This window comes from Balaenoptera acutorostrata, chromosome 3, assembly GCF_949987535.1.
Source record: "Balaenoptera acutorostrata chromosome 3, mBalAcu1.1, whole genome shotgun sequence".
NCBI classification, from domain to species: Eukaryota; Metazoa; Chordata; class Mammalia; order Artiodactyla; family Balaenopteridae; genus Balaenoptera; species Balaenoptera acutorostrata.
In genome coordinates this window covers 132291615-132316539 of record NC_080066.1, presented here as the reverse complement: position 1 = coordinate 132316539, position 24925 = coordinate 132291615, and the positions used below count along the sequence as shown (strand labels likewise).

The 24925-nt window shown below is 39.9% G+C and overlaps 1 protein-coding gene across 3 annotated transcripts in view; it reads right to left on the bottom strand.

The window, feature by feature from the left end:
* GNG2 (G protein subunit gamma 2) overlaps positions 1–18344 on the bottom strand; it is a 130223-nt gene extending 111879 nt beyond the window's left edge. The window contains exon 1 of one of the 3 annotated variants that reach the window (XM_007192856.2): positions 18244–18344. The gene's annotated coding sequence lies outside the window, so the exon portion shown is untranslated. The remainder of the gene's footprint in view (positions 1–18243) is intronic. The other 2 variants (XM_007192855.2, XM_057544513.1) reach the window with 2 other exon arrangements.
* Positions 18345–24925: the final 6581 nt, after the last annotated feature.

The window sequence follows — 24925 nt, the reverse complement described above, 5'->3', positions numbered from 1 at the left end:
CAAAATCACACACAAACTCCCTGCATTTGCATGACCCTTTAATCAAACTCCACGGCACTTTATTTCAAGGCTTTTGAAAAATAGTTTTAATACGGAAAAGTTGTAGAAATAAAATCTGCATGAGGAATACTCTAAAAAAACCTCTAGTCAATGTATTATACTTATCCATTTAAGAGGATACCTAGGCTTCTTAAAGTAAATCTTAAATCATTCTTAAAAACCAGTTTTGTAGGTGAACTAACTCATACCTTTAATTTAAGGGTGTTGTTTGTTCTCCGTACAGAATCATAATGAATCACTCCTCAGTAATCCCACTTTGTTGACTGTCCATCAAAAAAGCATGTATGTTGGGATTTCCCTGGTGGCGCAGTGGTTAAGAATCTGCCTGCCAATGCAGGGGACACAGGTTTGAGCCCTGGTCCAGGAAGATCCCACATGCTGTGGAGCAACTAAGCCCGTATGCCACTACGCCACTATGCCACAGTAGCCCGTACACTACTGAGCCTGTGCTCTAGAGCCCACGAGCCACAACTACTGAGCCCACGCACCACAACTACTGAAGCCCGTGCTCCACCACAAGAGAAGCCACCGCAATGAGAGGCCTGTGCACAGCAATGAAGAGTAGCCCCCGTTCACCGCAACTAGAGAAAGCCCGCGCGCAGCAACAAAGACCTAACGCAGCCAAAAAATAAATAAATAAATGGGGGAGGGCTTCCTTGGTGGCACAGTGGTTGGGACTCTGCCTGCCAATGCAGGGGACACGGGTTCGAGCCCTGGTCTGGGAGGATCCCACATGGCGCGGAGCGACTAAGCCCATGAGCCACAGCTGCTGAGCCTGCGCGTCTGGAGCCTGTGCTCCGCATCAAGAGAGGCTGCAACAGTGAGAGGTCCGTGCACCGCGATGAAGAGTGGCCCCCGCTCGCCACAACTAGAGAAAGCCCTCTCACAGAAACGAAGACCCAACACACCCAAAAATAAATTAATTAATTAATTTTAAAAAATAATAAAATAAATTAAATAAATTAAAAAAATAAAAATAAATGGGGGAAAAAAAAAAGCACGCATGTTGATTTTACTTTCCCCTGGAGTGATGAAAGATTTGGCAGAGCTCACATAACCTCCTTGGTCTCCTCTGTGACCCAGGGGCCTATATTATAAGATGACTGTCCAAGATAAAGGAGTCATATCTACTCCATAAAATAGAGAAAAGAGACCTGGTCTACTTGGGGATCAGATCTGAAACAATGGCCTCACTAAAACCCGTCTCTAACTGTATTAGAATAATGCACTGAGGAGCGTTTAAATCTGTAATAATATTATGCCAGTGTCATTTTGGCACCTTTTAGAGGCTCACTAAAGCCCTGTGCACCTGCACACCAGACACTTACCGGGTAGATCTGAGAGACTTATATGTAATTATACAGCAGATAAAGGACCAATTTTCCCCCCTTCTTCCTGAGAGAATGCCAAATGGCCCTTTTCTCCCCTGTGAATCACAACACCCAACACTAAAACGGCTAACTTATATTCAGTAACAAAGGGAGGATGCCAGAGTTTCTTCACTTCCCTCTCAGGACAGCTGTGCCAGTACGTTCTCAAGAAACCCTACACTCTGTCTTGTGATAGTCAAATTGAAGCCGATAGTCAACGCTCTGAATTCTCAGTTTCTCTCCCCCTCTTCCCTTTACAAGAACATAAGCAACCCAACTCCACAGGCCTAATTACCATGGTAACACCATGCACTGTGATTATGAGTGTGTTTGTTTTTAAAATGACTCACAAATTGTTCCCCCAGAAGCCCCAGACACACAGGTTTCTGGCTGGTTTATAAAATCTATCCAAAGTTTTCTTGCAAATGTCTTGCTCTTCATAGCACAACTGGTGTGACCACGAGAGAGTCACCAAATCAATATGCCCATCTCCTTAAGGATGAAAAAACCCCGCTTGGTTCCTTAAACACTCCAAGATTAATCAATTTAAAACTCGGGTTAATAATGAAATTAATTTGAGTTTGTACACTGGAGAAAATTAATCTGTTTCTAATTTAAATAATTGAGGTAGTTCATAAGGTAGTTTTAGGGACCCAAATGAAATTATCAGGTAAAATAAAATCAGCAGTAAAAATTATCAAATAAAATAGACTACATCAGTGCATACATGGGCGATCACATGTAAAGTGTTTTAAAAGAATAAATGTAAGTCCTTTTTTTTAATTAGAAATGCATTTTCTTTTCCTTAACACTGCCTGATCATAACAATATAACTTGATTCTAGGGTAAATGTAAGTCTTAATGCCGAGATGTTTTTAAACTAAGATCGAAAATAAAGAGATTTATTTTTAAAAAGCAAACATGAAAGAGTCCAGACATTGGGAAGAACTGTGGACTACTTCCATCTATTTATCAATACGTATTATTTAAGACCCTCTATGTACTAAGCACCACTGTTTATAACTGAACATTGTAATAGGACTTAGGGAAGACTATTTTCATACTGGAGACAAAGGTCATGGGCATGGCTTAGTCCCTCATCTTCTCTCAGAAGATCCTTTGTGTCACAAGGCACCATTCTGGATGAGCTTTTAGTGAGAGGGACCATGATCCAATGATCACATCAGGCCTAGAACTGAGAGTCCTGACTTGGACATCATGGGTAGCTCTCTCCAAAAAAAATAGATGTTGGTAATTTTGGTATATTGAATTTCCTTTGTATGAAATGGAAATAAACCTGATTTTAAAAGAAATTTAAATGAAAAATTTTATATAAATCTATATAAATTAAAATGCTTAGTACCCTGATGTTTACTTATGGTACAACATATGATAAGCAGACACACACACATACAAAATTCATTAAAAATGACTATCTCCAGGACTCTGGGAGGGCTCATGCCAAGGAGCACTTCCCAGAACTTCTGCTGCCAGTGTCCCTGTCCTCACGGTGAGACACAGCCACCCCCTGCCTCTGCAGGAGACCCTCCAACACTAGCAGGGTTGAGGGCAGACAGCAGAAGCAAGAAGAACTACAATCCTGCAGCCTGTGGAACAAAAACCACATTCACAGAAAGATAGACAAGATGAAAAGGCAGAGGGCTATGTACCAGATGAAGGGACAAGATAAAACCCCAGAAAAACAACTAAATGAAGTGGAGATAGGCAACCTTCCAGAAAAAGAATTCAGAATGATAGTGAAGATGATCCAGGACCTCGGAAAAAGAATGGAGGCAAAGATTGAGAAGATGCAAGAAATGTTAAACAAAGACCTAGAAGAATTAAAGAACAAACAAATAGAGATGAACAATACAATAACTGCAATGAAAACTACACTAGAAGGAATCAATAGCAGAATAACTGAGGCAGAAGAACGGATAAGTAACCTGGAAGACAGAATGGTGGAATTCACTGCTGTGGAACAGAACAAAGAAAAAAGAATGAAAAGAAATGAAGACAGCCTAAGAGACCTCTGGGACAACATTAAACGCAACAACATTCGCATTATAGGGGTCCCAGAAGGAGAAGGGAGAGAGAAAGGACCAGAGAAAATATTTGAAGAGATTATAATCGAAAACTTCCCTAACATGGGAAGTAGCCACCCAAGTCCAGGAAGCACAGAGAGTCCCATACAGGATAAACCCAAGGAGAAACACGCCGAGACACATAGTAACAAACTGGCAAAAATTAAAGACAAAGAAAAATTACTGAAAGCAGCAATGGAAAAACAACAAATAATATACAAGGGAACTCCCATAAGGTTAACAGCTGATTTCTCAGCAGAAACTCTACAAGCCAGAAGGGAGTGGCATGATGTACTTAAAGTGATGAAGGCAAGAATGTACAACCAAGATTACTCTACCTGGCAAGGATCTCATTCAGATTCGATGGAGAAATCAAAAGCTTTCCAGACAAGCAAAAGCTAAGAGAATTCAGCACCACCAAACCAGCTCTACAACAAATGCTAAAGGAACTTCTCTAAGTGGGAAACACAAGAGAAGAAAAGGACCTACAAAAACAAACCCATAACAATTAAGAAAATAGTCATAGGAACATACATATCGATAATTACCTTAAATGTGAATGGATTAAATGCTCCAACCAAAAGAACCAGGCTTCCTGAATGGATACAAAAACAAGACCCATGTATATGCTGTCTACAAGAGACCCACTTCAGACCTAGGGACACATACAGACTGAAAGTGAGGGGATGGAAAAAGATATTCCATGCAAATGGAAATCGAAAGAAAGCTGGAGTAGCTCTACTCATATCAGATAAAATAGACTTTAAAATAAAGAGTGACAAGAGACAAGGAAGGACACTACATAATGATCAAGGGATCAATCCAAGAAGAAGATATAACAATTATAAATATATATGCACCCAACATAGGAGCACCTCAATATGTACGGCAACTGCTAACATCTATAAAACAGGAAACTGACAGTAACACAATAATAGTGGGGGACTTTAACACCTCACTTACACCAACGGACAGATCATCCAAAATGAAAATAAATAAGGAAACAGAAGCTTTAAATGACACTATAGACCGGATAGATTTAATTCATATAGGACATTCCATCCAAAAACAGCAGATTACACGTTCTTCTCAAGTCTGCACGGAACATTCTCCAGGATAGATCACATCTTGGATCACAAATCAAGCCTTAGTAAATTTAAGAAAATTGAAATCATATCAAGCATCTTTTCTGACCACAATGCTATGAGATTAGAAATCAATTACAGGGGAAAAAAACATAAAAAACACAAACACATGGAGGCTAAACAATATGTTACTAAACAACCAAGAGATCACTGAAGAAATCAAAGAGGAAATCAAAAAATACCTAGAGACAAATGACAATGAAAACACGACGACCCAAAACCTATGGGATGCAGCAAAAGCAGTTCTAAGAGGGAAGTTTATAGCTATACAAGCCTACCTCAAGAAACAAGAAAAATCTCAAATAAACAATCTAACCTTACACCTAAAGGAACTACAGAAAGAAGAACAAGCAAAACACAAAGTTAGCAGAAGGAAAGAAATCATAAAGATCAAAGAAGAAATAAATGAAATAGAAACAAAGAAAACAATAGCAAAGATCAATAAAACTAAAAGCTGGTTCTTTGAGAAGATAAACAAAATTGAAAAACCATTAGCCAGACTCATCAAAAAAAAGAGAGAGAGGACTCAAATCAATAAAATTAGAAATGAAAAAGGAGAAGTTACAACAGACACTGCAGAAATACAAAGCATCTTAAGAGACTACTACAAGCAACTGTATGCCAATAAAATGGACAACCTGGGAGAAATGGACAAATTCTTAGAAAGGTATAACCTTCCAAGACTGAACCAGGAAGAAATAGAAAATAGGAACAGACCAATCACAAGTAATGAAATTGAGACTGTGATTAAAAATCTTCCAACAAACAAAAGTCCAGGACCAGATGGCTTCACAGGTGAATTCTATCAAACATTTAGAGAAGAGTTAACACCCATCCTTCTCAAACTCTTCCAAAAAATTGCGGAGGAAGGAACACTCCCAAACACATTCTATGAGGCCACCATCACCCTGATATCAAAACCAAAGATACTACAAAAAAAGAAAATTACAGACCAATATCACTGATGAATATAGATGCAAAAATCCTCAACAAAATATTAGCAAACAGAATCCAACAACACATTAAAAGGATCATACACCACAATCAAGTGGGATTTATCCCAGGGATGCAAGGATTCTTCAATATATGCAAATCAATCAATGTGATACACCATATTAACAAATTGAAGGATAAAAATCATATGATCATCTCAAGAGTTGCAGAAAAAGCTTTTGACAAAATTCAACACCCGTTTATGATAAAAACTCTCCAGAAAGTGGGCATAGAGAGAACCTACCTCAATATAATAAAGGCCATATATGACAAACCCACAGTAAACATTATTCTCAATGGTGAAAAACTGAAAGCATTTCCTCTAAGATCAGGAACGAGACAAGGATGTCCACTCTCACCACTATTATTCAACATAGTTTTGGAAGTCCTAGCCACGGCAATCAGAGAAGAAAAAGAAATAAAAGGAATCCAAATTGGAAAAGAAGAAGTAAAACTGTCACTGTTTGCAGATGACATGATACTATACATAGAGAATCCTTAAAATGCCACCAGAAAACTACTAGAGCTAATCAATGAATTTGGTAAAGTTACAGGATACAAAATTAATGCAGAGAAATCTCTTGCATTCCTATATATGAATGATGAAAAATCTGAAAGAGAAATTAAGGAAACACTCCCATTTACCATTGCAACAAAAAGAATAAAATACCTAGGAATAAACCTACCTAGGGAGACAAAAGACCTGTATGCAGAAAACTATAAGACACTGATGAAAGAAATTAAAGATAATACCAACAGATGGAGAGATATACCATGTTTTTGGACTGGAAGAATCAATATTGTGAAAACGACTATACTACCCAAAGCAATCTACAGATTCAATGCAATCCCTATCAAATTACCAATGGCATTTTTTACAGAACTAGAACAAAAAATCTTAAAATTTGTATGGAGACACAAAAGACCCCGAATAGCCAAAGCAGTCTTAAGGGAAAAAAATGTAGCTGGAGGAATCAGACTCCCTGACTTCAGACTATACTACAATGCTACAGTAATCAAGACAATATGGTACTGGCACAAAAACAGAAACATAGATCAATGGAACAAGATAGAAAGCCCAGAGATATCCTGTGCACCTATGGTCAACTAATCTATGACAAAGTAGGCAAGGATATACAATGGAGAAAAGACAGTCTCTTCAATAAGTGGTGCTGGGAAAACTGGACAGCTACATGTAAAAGAATGAAATTAGAACACTCCTTAACACCATACACAAAAATAAACTCAAAATGGATTAAAGACCTACTCTAGACCTCCTAGAGTAATGGAAATAAAAACAAAAATAAACAAATGGGACCTAATGAAACTTCAAAGCTTTTACACAGCAAAGGAAACCATAAGCAAGACGAAAAGACAACCCTCAGAATGGGAGAAAATATTTGCAAACAAATCAACGGACAAAGGATTAATCTCTAAAATATATAAACAGCTAATGCAGCTCAATATTAAAAAAAACAAACAACCCAATCCAAAAATGGGCAGAAGACCTAAATAGACATTTCTCCAAAGAAGACATACAGATGGCCAAGAAGCACATGAAAAGCTGCTCAACATCACTAATTATTAGAGAAATGCAAATCAAAACTACTATGAGGTATCACCTCACACCAGTTAGAATGGGCATCAGCAGAAAATCTACAAACAACAAATGCTGGAGAGGGTGCGGAGAAAAGGGAACCCTCTTGCACTGTTGGTGGGAATGTAAATTGATACAGCCACTATGGAGAACAATATGGAGGTTCCTTAAAAAACTAAAAATAGAATTACCATATGATCCAGCAATCCCACTACTGGGCATATACCCAGAGAAAACCGTAATTCAAAAAGACACATGCACCCCAATGTTCATTGCAGCACTATTTACAATAGCCAGGTCATGGAAGCAACCTAAATGCCAATCGACAGACGAATGGATAAAGAAGATGTGGTACATATATACAATGGAATAGTACTCAGCCATAAAAAGGAACGAAATTGAGTCATTTGTTGAGACGTGGATGGATCTAGACACTGTCATACAGAGTGAAGTAAGTCAGAAAGAGAAAAACAAATATTGTATATTAACGCATGTATGTGGAACCTAGAAAAATGGTACAGATGAACTGGTTTGCAGGGTGGAAATTGAGACACAGATGTAGAGAACAAACATATGGATACCAAAGGGGGAAAGTGGTGGGGGCGTGGGGGTGGTGGTGTGATGAATTGGGCGATTGGGATTGACACGTATACACTGACATGTATAAAATTGATGACTAATAAGAATCTGATGTATAAAATAAATAAATTAAATTAAAAAAAATTTTTTTTAAATGACTAACTCCAAATTGCTACATATTTTATGTATTGTTACCAATAATATTTTTTTCTCTAGAGTTTGAAGGGATAACCAGAGCCTATTAGTCAGGATAGGCTAAGGTTATACTGTGGAAACAAACAACCCCCAAATCTTTTAAGACAGAAAAACTCATTTTTCACTCTCACTATGTGTCCATTGCAGGTCAGTGGATAGACCATCTCCGTGTGTCTTTATTCTAAGACCCAGGCTTAAGAGCTCAGCCACTGTTCCTGTGTTTTCACCACTGTCAGTTGCCAAGGAATGCGCTCACATTCTGGTCATTATAAGCTTCCTCCTAGAGGTGACAAACATCACTTCTGCTTTCACTTCACTGGTCAATGCAAGACACATGGCTACATCTAACTAAAGCAGACGGAGACCTGTAAGCCTATCATGAGTTGGGAAGGAAAACCAGAAATATTTATGCCTAAGCACATGCATTGGTGAACAAATAGTGCAAGCCTGAGACTGTCACTTAACTAAGTCAGAACACTGACGTCTGACTATGCTTAGGAAGCAGGCTTCCTCAGGTGATTCCTTACTCCAAGTTCTGAGCACCTGTGGTTTATGTTGGGCCATAATCATTTCTGCTAAAACTGGCTAAGAACCCCATGGCTAGAGCTAGAGATGCTCTACTCCATCTTTGTGGTAACAATAATAATTATACTAATAATAGCTACAATTCTGAATAGTTAGTTACTATATGTCAGGCACTATGTTAAATAAACATTTTACATACATTATATTATTTTCCCCTGACAATTTTGTGAAGTAGGTATTGTCATTATATCCCAATCTATAGATAAGGAAACAGAGGCACAGATAGTTCTTGTCCAGGACATTCTGATTCCAAACCAATGTTCTTTAACTACTATGCTCTCCTGTGTATTAAGCCTTAGAATATTATTTTTCTATACTGTAGTATTTTCAGATTATTTTAAAACATAATAAAAAAATCAAATTTTTTTTTTTTACTTAGAAATTTTCACTTTTTTTTAACTTAAGTTTTTTATTAGTTTAATTAAAAGAAAATTTTGGGACTGTTTGATATCAAGTTTTCTTTTCCCCCAATGGAAAAAAAATAATAAAACTGTTAGCGAAATTACTTTAATGCTTATATACAGTAATGTTCTCTAAACACAACCATCATTCATGAAGTTTAAAAAATAATGGCAAAGGATCCATTCAATTCTCCAAAGAAAGACTAAAATGACTGTTAATTTTTTTTTTCTGTGTAAATTTTTTCACAATTTTTCTCATATGGTTCTGTGCAGATCAGATAAATACCCTTCTTAAACACAGCTCTGTTGGCAAAGCTTAGAAATGAACTTTTACTTTCCTGTTTAAAAATGCAAATATAAGAGTAGGAAGCATTCGATCATTCATTACAGAGAAGGTATTCCTACCATTAACACTTAATCTGTTACGATGAGAATGCACAGAAATACACCTAGAGGCAAGCAGTCAAAACACTGTAATGACGGCAGCTTCACTGCACTTTCCCTTTTTCACTACTGCTGCCTCACAAACGTAGTCTCTGAAATGAAATATCAGAATGAAAAGTAGGAACCATGAAGACAATGCAACAATAATAGAACTGCATGTTGCCTCTGCAGTTGGAAAGTGGAAAACTATTTTCAAAATAACTCATAATCAGAAATTTCAGAGAGTATTCTTGCTTCTCTTACATGTGCTGTAATCAACAAAATGCATACCTCTCTAGAGAAAACAGTGTTTTCCTTTAAGTCTGATAGACATCATACACAGAACCCTTGGCCTCTCTTGCTCATTTCTTGGCCCAGGGTGGATTTTATTTAGATCAAATTGATTTAAATGACGAGTCAGGAAGACTCAATTTAATTATATATATATGTATTTTACAATGCAGAAATGCAGGGCTAGTTGTCTAAATTAAATGCCATTCTTATTACTTACTAGGACCTGATGTAATTTCTTCTGGAATCGTTTGTTTAGAAGGTGATTCTTTGCTTCGTCTCACAGGAGCCATTTTGTATTTTTTTCCAGGACTCTTTCTCCAGTCTACCTAGATCATCACCATCAACTAAAGCAAGCTTTCCATTTGTGTGTATATGTGTATGTTTGTTTTTCTGAAAGGAGAATGCATGGAAACACTGTTCAACTCAAAGTTGTATGATCTTGATAGGTTTTTTTAACCTTTTGGGCCTTGATATCCTCATGTATAGGATGGAAACAATAATAGTGGCAGACTCTGTTGAACACCCGATAACCATTCACCCCTTCTTCCTTGCTAATAGAGCTAGACCTTTTTTCTGGAGTCTGGTGACCATGTTCTTCAGAGAGGCAGGGCTGCGCCATGGCCTCACAGGACACTTGAATTAGCCAATCACAGCAGCTCTGTCTGCCTCGCTACTAATAGGGAAGGCACATGAGTTGTGAATGTCATCTCAGAGAGGCCTTCAGGGATTACCCAACAAAGGTAAAATACCCATGACCACACCATCATACACACAATCTCTATCATTCAATCTGTTTCTATTTTAATCCACCTCAGCACTTATCACTACCTGATATTTTCTTGTATTGTAATTTGTTTCTGTCAATGGGGTCCAATCCTGGCTGATTCTGATCTAATTAGTCTGGGTTGAGGCTGGGCCATAGGTGTTTTTTTCTAAGTACCTCTCAGTGATTTCTAATGTGCAGCTAGATCTGTAAACCACTGGTTTATGTGTTTTCCAGGTCTCTCCCAATAGAATGTAATTTCCAAGAAAACAAAGAACTGGCCTGTTTTGTTCATCCAAGTGTCCCTGGCCCCTCGAAGGACACATGGCACATTGCAGACATTCCGTTAAGACTTGTGGACAGACTGACTGTATTGTAATTCTGTCAGTATTTGTCTGTTTTCCCAGTAGTTTTTGAGCTCCTAGAATATCTAGTCCACTCTGCATAAAAAAATAAGTGACACAAGAAAGTTCATTAAACGAACGATAAACAAACTGCATTTGTGAACCCAAATGTTCTCACCAAAAACAAACAAACAAACAAACAAAAAAAGCAAAAACAAAAATCCCACAAATATATGTGAGGTGATGTATGTGTTAATTAGCTAGATGGGAGGAATCCTTTCACAGTATATATGTATATCCAATCACCATGATGAACGCTTTAAATATCTTATAATTTTATTTGCCAATTACACTTCAATAAAACTGAAATTAAAAACAAACAAAAACCCAAGCTGTATTTGTGTGCTGTAAGGAAGACAAAGATGAAACTGGGCGTGGCTGCTGTCCTCAAAGAGCTTGCAAAAGAAAAAAAAAAAATAGCAGATTGCCATTATACACACGAGAATGCACTAATTGCTGTGATGAAAGAACAAAAGACTTCAGGGGAAGTAAAGATTGCTTTTTATTGGGAAAGGAAGAAACCAAGGAAGACTTCATGGAAGAGACAGCATTTGAACTGGGGCTTACAGGATGAATGGAATTTGGCTATGCAGAGAAGCAAGACTATAGGGGTGAAGTGTGGAAGGAGAAGCAGGAAAGTTCTTCCAGGGAGAGGCAAGAACACAAACAACAAATCAGCCCAGCTGGAGGTCAGGAGGGCTAGAACGAAGACACTGGCTATCAACATGGGAAAGATTAGATGGTGTCAAGATATGTTTCCAATGACAATGCAAAGGTCTGAGCAACTGACTCCAACTTGGTTGTTTGGTGAGGATAATAATGAAATTGGGTTTTCCTAATTGAGGGACTGAGAGAATGGGTGTCATTAATAGTCGTGGAATCAGGTGAGGAGCTGGTTTTGAGTGGGGAAAGGCAATGGCAAGCACTGATTTGGAGTCTCAGTTTCAGTGGGTTGGATGTTCTGGCAAGTTTGCAGGGTGCTCAATGTGCAAGTTTAGAGTAGGTGAGAGATCAGGATGGAGAATCAGATTTGGAACTGCCCCCCACCCCAGTGACAATGACAGAAATCATAGAAAAGGGTTTGATAAAGGAAGAGGGAGAAATTTAGTGGCAGAAGAATCAAATCTTGAGAACACTCGTATTTTGGGGAGCAGAACTTGGAGTTAATGGAGAAGTTGGGAGCCTTCAGAGAGGCATGAAGGGTGGCAGAATATGCCACTCCAAAATATGCCTCTTTGGCATAAGGATTATTTCAGGCAGATTATCGTGGGAAACAGGAGACACTGGAGAAATTATGAAAACATACTAGAAGCTACATTTTTGTAAGGGAAATTTACATTATAAAGGAAATCTCGATTTGTAAGGGTGCCTCCCTCTCTGTTCCAGGAAAAGAAGGAGTGGAATCAACTTAAATATGTATCTCAAATCTTACTCTTATTTACCACACTTTTCCTGGCCGCCTCCCCGTAACTGCCCTCCTCCACTCCTCCTTCTCAATTTTGTCTTTAGCTCAAGATGGTATTTAAGCCTGAGTTCTAAACCACTTCTGAGAGCTCCTCATTTTTCCCTGGTATCTCCCATGTACACATGAGGTATACAAGTTAATAAATGTCCATTTGTTTTTCTCTTATCAATCTGTCTTTTGTTACAGGCTTCTCAGAACTGAGAAAGGTGGAGGGAAAACTATTTTTCCTCTGCTACAGGTAGGAAGAAAACAAAGTTAGTAGAGGTTACCGAAGTCAAGGGGAAGCTTTGTTGGCAACCGGTTTGTTTAAATTTATATGTGTAAACTAGCATGTTTGCAGGCAAAGAGGAAAGGGCCAATAAAAAGAAGAAACCAAATGTGTAAGAAGGAGATAGAATTATTGTCAGAACATAGTCCCCTAGAAAGTAAAAGGAAATAAGAGTCCAAGTCCAGGCTTGAAAGAAAAGCTGTGCTAATTTGACCTAGGAAGGGAGGAGAAGAAAATGAATGAAGACATGAGAAATTGTGAGGTGGTAAAGAATGAGGTCGAGGAATTCCATAATATATACCTTCTCCAAATAACAGGAGGTGAGGTCACCTGTAATGAATAAAGGGAGTGGGGGGGGGGGATTTCCTAAGAACAGCAATGGCCCTGCTGATGTTGCAAGGAATCTGGAGTAGAGTCCATCACTCCAGTTTCCAGAACTTCTCCTTCAGCTCTACTGCCGGGTGCCTGGGGCAGAGGATCATGGGAAGGTCTGACCCTGACAACCAGACTGGCAGGGGGACAAGGGAAGGCCAAAGAAATAGGGAGAAAGTGTCAAGTGACTGGTTTTACTAAGTCTTTCCATTAAGAGTTTGACAGTTTAACAAGAGATAAAAGGGCTGACCCTGTCTTATATCTTCACTTCTAAGAAACATGTTATTTCTAGAGTTTGAGAATTGAGCTCCCTCTTTTCTAATGTTTAAGGAAGTCCTCTAGAGATTCTGAACATTGTCTGAACATTGACTCCCATTAAATATAATTGATTTTCTTTAACATAAGAGTTTTAAGAAACCACATATATCTCTAACGCTCTTACCTGAAAATCTGAATCTCAATTCCACATTGGCATCTTTACATTTTTAAAAATTTGAACACAGAAACATAGCATATTAACTTTAAACATTACCCTCTTCTTTGTAAACAAAAGAATATGGTCTTCCAAACAATTTTTAAAGTGACAAAGTATAATGACTTTCTCTATCCATTTGCCCTACTGTGGAGGGAAGTAAAATGGAAATTGAATTGGGAGGTGAGGTATTAGTCAACTGTGCAGCTCTAGAAAGGTAACAAATTCTGGGCCTATTTTATTATCCGTCATGGAGGGGTTGATACAGGCTAGGTTTTTTTCCCAGGTCCTTTTTAGCTCTGCAATTCTATGATGTCATAGGCTGGGACAAAGTCTTAACCCAGCTCTGTAATTCCCCTCTCCCACCTGGGTCTAGTAAAGCCAGTCATGGGTCCTCCCAGTAACCACAGAATCAACAGATTTGCAAATTTTAAAAAGTTGGAGGTCATTATCCAACCTCCTAGTACACACACAGAGTGCATTACAAAAAAATTAACATACAGTCTTTCAGGAGCTCTTCAAACCATTCAAGGTCAACATCTGCACCCACACCATAAGCCTCAGGTATCACTGCTGTTCAACAGAGTCTTCCCTAATCTTTCTGCCCAGATCGCTTCAGCCCCATCCATACCCTGCCTCACTGGTTTTGGAATGGAAAGTGAAATCTGTGGTGGAAAGTGAAACACAGGATTCTTATTTTCAAAAGTGAAATTTAGATTAGAATCACATTGCATTAGTAGAAACTTCTCTCAGAATCTATTGTTGTTGTTTAACTACTATAGCCCCTTTCCAAGGTTAATCCTCTCCATTATAAAGAGTTTGAGAACAATTTAGTGTGTAGTTTCTCCTCCCTTTTTCTGAACTTGCTACCTATTGGGCACTTTTTCCCCTGCAGCTAATGAATAGAGACTAGAAAGACACTGAAGTGATGGCCCCCTCCTGGGGCCTGGCCTGCACCTGGCCAGCAGGATCACCGGTCTACAATTAGGGTTTGACTTACACTATCAGGTTCTTGATATCACTAATTATCAGGATCTATGCAGATTTTCTTTCTCCTTTTGCTTTTAAAAGTTACTTTTGAGAGATGTATTTCACTTGGGCAGGGATAATACTGGTGTATGCAAGAGACTGAATACAAATATTATAATCATGATCTTTCTGACACACTATATTAAGAGATGCTGCCATTTCAAAACGTCTCCTCGAAAACAATCCAATTAAAAAATGGGTAGAGGACTTGAATAGGCATTTCTCTAAAGGAGACATACAAATCACCAACAGGCACGTGAAAAGACATTCAACGTCACTAACCCTCAGGGAAATGCAAATTGAAACCACAAAGAGATACCAATTCACACCCACTGGGATAGTTACTGTCAAAAACAAACAAACAAAAAACCCCAGGAAATAACAAATGTTGGTGAGGATGTGGAGAAATTGGGACCCTCGTGTACTGCTGTGGGAATATAAAATGGTGTAGCAGCTATGGAAAACAGTATGGCCATTCTTCAAAACATTAAACACAGTTACCATATAATACAGCAATTACACTTCTGGGTAACCCAAAAGAAGTGAAAGCAGGGATATTTGTACACCCATGATCTATTCACAATAGCTAAAACGTGGAAGCGACCCAAGTGTCCATCAACAGACTAATGGATAAAAAACTATAGTATGTATATACAATGGAATATTATTCAGCCTAAAAAAGGAAGGAAATTCCAACATATGCCGTTAACATGGATTAACCTTGAAGACATTTTGGCAAGTGAAATAAGCGAGTCACAAAAGGGCAAATACTGTATGATTCCACTTACATGAGGTCCCTAGAGTAGTCATAGACAGAAGGTAGAATGGTGGTGCCAGGGGCTCGGGGGGAGGAGGGAATGGGGAGTTACTGTTTAATGGGAACAGATTTTCAGTTTGAGAAGATGAAAAAGCTCTGGGGATGGATGGTAGTGACAGTTGCACAACAATGTCAATATACTTAATGCCACAGAGTGGCACACTTACAACTAGTTAAAATGGGAAATCTTATGTTATATATATTTGACTACAATTTTAAAAAAAATGTCTCCTGAATCTTTGAGATAGTGGCAAAGATCAAGAATACGCTAACTTTTCCCGATGCAGAAGAAAAAGTGACATCTGAGTACCTACTATGTACCAGGCAGGCACTCACAAATCACACACAAAAGCAAAAACCAAATAAAACACAACAAACAAACAACAACAACAAATACCCTGATTATATACTATTAACCCTTCTTTACAGTGAAGAAAGCAAGGTTCATAACGTACCAGCAAGAACCAATGGTAGGATTCAAAGGCAGATCTGCCTGACTCTCGAAGCCTGCATTCTTTTCACTCCACCATGCTGTTTTCTGCTACCCACAGTTGTCTTTGAAGAGGCTTTGTGCTCTGACTATAGAGCTTTTATACTTAAAAGTTGAGCCTGCCTTCTGAAGTAGGCTAAAAAAGTCAGTCAACCAAATGCATTCACTACGAGCCCACCATGAGGCCCAGGACCAACCAGGAGTCGTGTTTCCACTCTGCCGTTGGCCATATGGCAGAAGAAAAACCACACACACACACAATTAAAATTTCAGTGTTGGTTGACTCCCTCAAAAGCCTCCGAACACTCTGGACAAAAGTAGTACGTCTTTTAATATTCCATATGGCCAGAAGAAGAGGAAATAGTCCCATTTTACAGGACAGGAGCTTTTTCATCTTTTTCCTAAACCTCCTGCCATCGTAGTTACTGATCTGCCGTTACTCATTCATGTTGTGCTTCAAGCTGGAATTTAATAATTAAGGGAATGTTTGGGGCTGTGCAGAAAATAGGCATCTCTTGTTCGATGTTTTCTGAAAGAGAGCAGGGGGCCTCTGGACTCCCCTGTGCCTATGAGCCAAGGTTTCATTTTCTGACTCTTTTGTGAAACACACAGTGAGGAGTAAAGCAGATTGTCTACACATCCTCACACAAAGCAGGGTGTTGGCAGTATCTAGTGAATCCAGCCCGTAGCTGAGTAAGTACCAGAGCGTGAGCCCCATCCTCATTCATACAGCCTGGACTCCCAACTTTCCATTTCATTTAATAACAGGCAGCTTGGTCACAGAGCTCCAGTTAGGGGCATTTGGGATCCAAGATGCACCCGAGATCTCCTCTCTGGGAAGATGATCTTTACATATGGTTCCAGTTCCCGTATGTCTAGGAGACACACGGGAACTGGAACCATGGAATATGTGGCGTGACTTGTTTTGCCCACAGGTTTGATTAAATTCAATGGATTTGCCAGGGGAGCTCCATGGTTTCAACACCAGCACTATTTCACCTCTTAGTCATCACACAGGTTTAGTTTCATAAGTATGCTCAGAAAATTTGACGTTTTTTTCTTTAGTACCTAAAGATTCTTATCTCTGAAAATGCGCTGCTACTCCACAAATTTTGAGAAGCCAAATCAATTTCATAAGGTGACATTAAAAAAAAAAGAGCTCTTCACAATTGAGAATAATGATAAATGAGGAAGCATATACACTTTCCATGGCATATTTAGTGTTTAAAACCTACACTTTAAGAATGAGTGTCTAAATATGACCTTTTTATTATTTTTACTCCACTATAAGCAGTTCTTTCTTTTGAAAATTATCTCCTTTCATTGTAAAAATGCAAGACAAAACCTTTTATCAATGATCACTTATTGCTTAACCGCATTTTCTGTTGGAGACACAGCTTAATTTTTTAAATCAGGCTATGCTAGGATATTAAACCCTCCTACATATCCTGCCAAAGAAATCTCACAATCTCATTTCTAATCCGTTAGACCTATTTACTGCACTTGTATGTATCATTCACAAATATGAACAAGCCATGGCCATAGACTCTAATAAGAGGACCCATTGCTCAAGGAAATCAAAGAATAAAAATCAAGTTCTGATTTCACTATTTCGTCCATCCACAGCATATACAGGTAAGGAAACAACCTGGCAACACTTTTACATGTTGTCCATCACTGAGGCTAATATGCACCTTGACCTATAGATGAATAAAATCTATATAAACATAAAATCCATATATACACTGGTATCCGATTCTAGACAAGTTAAACCCGCCACACTCTTTTGGGAAAGAATGCAACTTTAGGATAAGACCCACTGGTAAATGATAGCTGTTTCTGAGGTTATCCTGAAAGTGGCTGCACAGAGCAGAGGGAGGAAGACACCTTTTTTTTTAATGGTAAATACTGCCCCTCGAATACGCAATTCCAGCCTTTGTTAGCAAATTCTGAGTACAAAAGGATTTAACCCCCAAAACAAACAAACAAACAAACAAAAAGCCAAATCACAGTCGTTATGCTGCAAGATAGAAGCTACCCCAGTGCAATGTGTAAGAAAGATAATGCAATTAACATTTTACACCCCTCAAACAAGACTGCAACGTTCAGATGATCAGCCCACAGCTTCACAGCCCCAATTGATTTCAACTGGGCTCTGCCTTCCTCCCAAGAGAACTATGCAAACAGCTTCTTAACATTTAGCGCGTTTTCCTGATGAGTCACCGAAGCTAAGCACTAATGAGGATTATTTTTTTCAAATCAAGGTGTCACGAATTTGGTCCTTCTCAAAAGCCCTGCTAACACAACCCATCCTGACCATTTCCCCCCATCCCCGGAACAATGTGTCTTTCTTCCCTTCGAAATCTGCCCTTACAACCACAGGCGAGGGTCATTTTTCTCACTTAGCGAGGAGCAACACGAAAAGTGTTTCCTTTACCTTGGCTCCCGAGGCTGGTCTGAGACGAGTGGCTTTCCTCCTCCCTCCGAGCCGCTGTGTGCAGGCGAGCTCCGGCACAGCCCGCCCAGCCCAGCCCAGCCCAGCCCAGCCCAGCCCAGCCCAGCCCAGCCCAGCCCAGCCCAGCCCAGCCCAGCCCCGCAGTAGTAGGAGCTGCCCACGGCGCGTCAGCCGCTGTGTGTATGCGTAGCAGCGGCTCCTGCAGCCCAGGGACTAGTCCCCACCCAGCTTTGTCTTCAGTCATCGGTCTTTCTACAGGAAGCAGCGCATCTCCCACTTCCTCCTCTTGCTAGCTGTGAGCTGCTTACTTCTTTCCCTCTCCTTCCATTTCAGGGCTCACGGGAGCGCTTTCTTCTTCTCCTGGGCTACCGACACCAATGTGGCTACAATCCCCTTTTCCCCTTTGTTCCAAGACCCTTTGGGGCCGTCTGTTCCTTCCTTCCCCTTATTCCCTCAATTCTCTCGGCCCCCTTCCGCACAGAGTCTGCTTTCTCAGCCTGAACTTGGTCTGTTGTTGCTGCTGCTGCTGCTTTTGTTTTGGGGGTGGGGGGGATCCACAGCCCCTGGCCAGGTTCTGCCCCTGAGATCCAGCACCAGCCTCCAGGGCACCTCCTGATTTACTGTGGTCCCTATCAAGGCAGCGAGCTGGGAGCTTGCAGCTTCTTGCTGCAGCATTTTTCTCTGTGGCCAACATTCCCGATGCTTCATCTCTCCAAGGTTCCACTACCGCTGAGATCTCGCTTAACCCACGTGCTCAGAAAAGAATGGCCCTGATAAGTATTCTTGTGGGGCATAGGAGCTAAACGAAGTCCTGCAATGCTACCCGTGGCCTAATAGTGAAGACATAGTCCCTGAAAGATTCTCAGGGGTGGGGAGGAACAAGGTAGAGCTGGACACTGGATCTTCTCACCCCAGAAACAGAGCCCTCTTCCCCTCCACCCCACACTAGCAGGGCTAAAAGAACCCTCGTCATCCTCTTGTCTTTTCCCTTCACTTTAGGAGGTGGTGCAGTGTTAGGAATAAGGGTAGAGACTGCAGGCCAATCTGCCCACCAGTATTTGCGTCCAAGCGGTCATTACTGATTTATGAACTTGGGCAAATTAACTTCTACGTGCCTCGATTTCCTCATCTGCAAAATGGAGGTGATTATAGTCATAGCCCATAGCAGAAATCTGAGGATTAAATGAAATGGTGCACAAAAGGATAATAATCATTCCTGAAACATGGGATTCATTCAATACATATCAGATCCTATTATTTTTAGAGGAGGTGGACGCTCAGAGACGGTGAGTGACTTTGGCAGTCAGTAGCCAAACCAGGACCAGTACTTGGTTTCCCGATTCCCCACAGTAGGATATTCACCACTAAACCTCAATGCTCTTGGGACTCTGAATTTATTCAGCCTGTGAGTCATTCTTCCCCACTATGAACACAAGGTGCTTTGGGGAAGCTACAGATTAAACCCAGGCTGAGGGTGGGGCTCGGGGGAATCCTTCTAGTGACCAGGTAAACACCATTAAGAAACCTCTCCTCAAGAATCAGTGCCTGGAAAGCTAATCTTCCTGGGCAACAGTTAATTCCCAGCTCTATTTTTTAATCCAGCCTTGCCTTACCCCTCCAGCAAGTAAACTAACAAGAAATGTTGGAAATCTAGGGCGGATGCAGGATAACTCTATCATCAGGGAAGTCACCAGGCGAGCCTTCCTAAGCCACCTTGAGGACTACATTACATTAGCCTGGAAGGTACAGAATTTAATTTCTATGAAATGTTCTGAGACAGTCCCCAGGATACTCTTTGTTTTGATTTGATGTTCCATAAACAGAGCTTGCTTATTTCTTCCTAGAAATCTTTTATCAAAAAGGACCCTGTGGGCTTCCCTGGTGGCGCAGTGGTTAAGAATCCGCCTGCCAATGCAGGGGACACGGGTTCAAGCCCTGCTCTGGGAAGATCCCACATGCCGCGGAGCAACTAAGCCTGTGAGCCACAACTACTGAGTCTGCACTCCAGAGCCCATGAGCCACATCTACTGAGCCCGCGTGCCACAACTACTGAAGCCCATGCTCCTAGAGCCCGTGCTCCGCAACGAGAGAAGCCTGTGCACCATAACCAAGAGCAGCCCCCGCTCGCCACAACTAGAGAAAGCCTGCGCGCAGCAACGAAGACCCAACACAGACAAAAATAAGTAAAATAAATTTAAAAAAAAAAAGGACCCTGATGTTAACTCACTAACATCAAAAAATTACAAAGTGGATTGATTCAAGATTTAAAATGAGGAACTACTTTTGAACCACCAGTAAATAGAATTGTAGTTGTGAAAGAGGATTGGATAGCATTCCCACAACCTCCTACAACCCAATGAAGATCAGACATGGATTACCTCCAAATCAGGAATCTTGGTGCCAAAGGTTACTGGAAGCTTTTAAATGAAAATTTAAATATATATGATATCAAGTCTAAGAAAAATGAGAAGCACAATTATGAATGGTTGGAAAGATTTTGGAAACAAATCTTTGGTTAATTTTAAACTAGTGGCAGATTCTGGCATGAACTCTGGATTCAAACAGGTCCTTTCTGTTGTTTAAATCCTCTCTCGCTCCCTTCTCTCTCCCTCAACCATCAGAGAGTGGCTGGTACTTATCTTTATGTCTACATAGGGAAATCTCTTTCAGACACTAAAATCTCTAGGAATTTGGCCTGCTGCCTTCTGATCTGTTCTTCCATCTCTGGCCCTTATAAAACTCTCAGTAGGTTAACCTGCCCATTGCTGGGAAGTGTCAACCAACCTCTCTTCAAAGCTGAAAGCTAGATTGTAAGATCTTTCTCTTCTTGTCATTAACCTCATTGCTTTCAACTGATTCTAATAGCTTCTTTTTCTGGAGAGAAAAGAAAAATGTGGATGTGTAGATTGGCCAAGAGAGAAGATTAATCCAGTTCAGAGCTCTTAAGACAAGCATGGTAAGTGTGCATACTGAGACTACAAAGTGTCCAGTTCTTTTTTTTTTTAAAGTGTCCATTTCTTAGGAGATATAATTACATCTCACCATGAACCACTCATGCCATCAGTAACTAAACATGAGCCTATACATAAAACAGAAGCCTGTAAAATGCTTCAACAGTCATCAGTGGCCCTGTTTGTAGGCATTGATACCTGTACTTCTTACATCTACCTGGCAGCGGAGGTCGATGGTAGTAGGGAGGCCATGATTTTGGTCTGTTATCTCTCCTGCGTTATTGAGCATTCTAGCTGGATGTTCCTTGGAGTTCTTTGATATCAACAGTCCCCAAATTATACATATTGACTTATCCAAAGCTTGTTCTCCTTTCTGTATTCTCCATTTTACTGAGTGAGGAATACAACAACCAGTTGCCTAGAGCAGGAATATAAGAATAATATCAGAATCATCTGTCTTTGTTACCCCATGTCTGATTTAAAGTTCCTCATCCTTCATACCCGCCATGAAATTCTCTCTTCCACCAAACTCTTCCTCTCTATTACTGTGGCCATGGTCTTATTCCAACAATACTTTGGTTTTCCCTAGATGACTGCAATACTTTCTACTTTGTCCTTCTACCTCAGTCTCTCTTCTAAGCCATGCCCACTAGAAGTCCATCTCTAAAATGAAGAGGTGAGCAAGTCACTACCCTGCTATAATTTTTCAGAATCTCCCTTCCTCACTGCTTGCAGGATACAAGGCTTAATTCCTTTGCATGGCATACAAGGCCTTCTGTAACGCCACCCACCTACATCCTAAACTTCTTAGCTAACCTGTTGCAACCCTACATCCACCCGTTCTACATCTACCTTCATGGTTTCTCCTGGGGCCATGCTCTTTTCTCCTCTGCATCTTGGCATATGCTCTTCCTTTTGCCAGAAACGCCCTTATTCTTTCCTCCATTTTTCTGCTGGTGACCCCCACTTATCCCTTCAGACTCAGCTTCTCTCAAAAACCTCCCCTGACCATGCAAACAGGCGGGTCTTCCTTGCCCCATGAGTGCACAGTGCCTTGCCTCTGTCTCCATAGAGGCACTAACTGCAGTGTTTTATCAAGTTGTTAATATGTCCACCTCACTCATCAGTATCAGCCCTTAAGGCTAGGGCCAGGTTCCATTCATCTTTACTTGTCACATAGCAGGCGCTTAACAGAAGTTAATGAAAAAGCATCATTGAAAGAAATTCCAAAACTGCTGTTGTTTTCCTTTGGGTGCCTGGGGAAGGGAAAAAAAGGAAGTTTCTGATATGGGAAGTTGGTCATGGGGTAAGGAACAATGATCCCTCTATTTTTTTTTCAAATCGTCTGCAGGAAGCCATGGTACATATATACCAAATTCTGAATATTTGTTCTCTAGGTAACCCTAAACAATCCTGGGGCAACTCCTGGTTTCATTTCTGCACTGAATTGCTTATAAAGAAGCACAGTCTGGCAACAAAAAGTTATTTAGAATATAAATTTTTAAAAGAAACAGGCTGCCTAAAATCATAATAAGGCCACAGACACCACAAAATACACCACCAGACGTGGACGTGCCCACCAGAAAGACAAGATCTAGCCTCATCCACCAGAACTCAGGCACTAGTTCCCTCCACCAGGAAGCCTACACAACCCACTGAACCAACCTTAGCCGCTGGGGACAGATACCAAAAACAACGGGAACTACGAACCTGCAGCCTGTGAAAAGGAGACCCCAAACACAGTAAGATAGGCAAAATGAGACGACAGAAAAACACACAGCAGATGAAGGAGCAGGCTCAAAACACACTGGACTTAACAAATGAAGAGGAAATAGGTAGTCTACCTGAAAAAGAATTCAGAATAATGATAGTAAGGATGATCCAAAATCTTGGAAATAGAATAGACAAAATGCAAGAAACATTTAACAAGGATGTAGAAGAACTAAAGAGGAACCAAGCAATGATGAAAAACACAATAAATGAAATTAAAAATACTCTAGATGGGATCAATAGTAGAATAACTGAGGCAGAAGAAAGGATAAGTGACCTGGAAGATAAAATGGTGGAAATAACTACTACAGAGCAGGATAAAGAAAAAAGAATGAAAAGAACTGAGGACAGTCTCAGGGACCTCTGGGACAACATTAAACGTGCCAACATTCGAATTATAGGGGTACCAGAAGAAGAAGAGAAAAAGAAAGGGACTGAGAAAATTTTTGAAGAGATTATAGTTGAAAACTTCCCTAATATGGGAAAGGAAATAGTTAATCAAGTCCTGGAAGCACAGAGAGTCCCATACAGGATAAACCCAAGGAGGAACACGCCAAGACACATATTAATCAAACTGTCAAAAATTAAATATAAGGAAAACATATTAAAGGCAGCAAGGGAAAAAAAACAAATAACACACAAGGGAATCCCCATAAGGTTAACATCTGATCTCTCAGCAGAAACTCTGCAAGCCAGAAGGGAGTGGCAGGATATACTTAAAGTCATGAAGGAGAAAAACCTACAACCAAGATTACTCTACCCAGCAAGGATCTCATTCAGATTCGATGGAGAAATTAAAACCTTTACAGACAAGCAAAAGCTGAGAGAGTTCAGCACCACCAAACCAGCTTTACAACAAATGCTAAAGGAAATTCTCTAGGCAAGAAACACAAGAGAAGGAAAACACCTACAATAACAAACCCAATACATTTAAGAAAATGGGAATAGGAACATACATATCGATAATTACCTTGAATGTAAATGGATTAAATGCTCCCACCAAAAGACACAGGCTGGCTGAATGGATACAAAAACAAGACCCATACATATGCTGTCTACAAGAGACCCACTTCAGACCTAGGGACACATACAGACTGAAAGTGAGGGGATGGAAAAAGATATTCCATGCAAATGGAAATCAAAAGAAAGCTGGAGTAGCAATTCTCATATCAGACAAAATAGACTTTAAAATAAAGACTATTACAAGAGACAAAGAAGGACACTATATAATGATCAAGGGATCGATCCAAGAGGAAGGTATAACAATTGTAAATATTTATGCACCCAACATAGGAGCACCTCAATACATAAGGCAAATACTAACAGCCATGAAAGGGGAAATTGACAGCAACACAATCATAGTAGGGGACTTTAACACCCCACTTTCACCAATGGACAGATCATCCAAAATGAAAATAAATAAGGAAACACAAGCTTTAAATGATACATTAAACAATATGGACTTAATTGATATTTATAGGACATTCCACCCAAAAACAACAGAATACACATTTTTCTCAAGTGCTCATGGAACATTCTCCAGGATAGATCATATCTTGGGTCACAAATCAAGCCTTGGTAAATTTAAGAAAATTGAAATCGTATCAAGTATCTTTTCCGACCACAATGCTATGAGACTAGATATCAATTACAGGAAAAGATCTGTAAAAAATACAAACACATGGAGGCTACACAATACATTACTTAATAACGAAGTGATTACTGAAGAAATCAAAGGGGAAATCAAAAAATACCTAGAAACAAATGACAATGGAGACACGACGACCCAAAACCTATGGGACACAGCAAAAGCAGTGCTAAGAGGGAAGTTTATAGCAATACAAGCCTACCTCAAGAAACAGGAAACATCTCGAATAAACAACCTAACCTTGCACCTAAAGCAATTAGAGAAAGAAGAACAAAAAAACCCCAAAGCCAGCAGA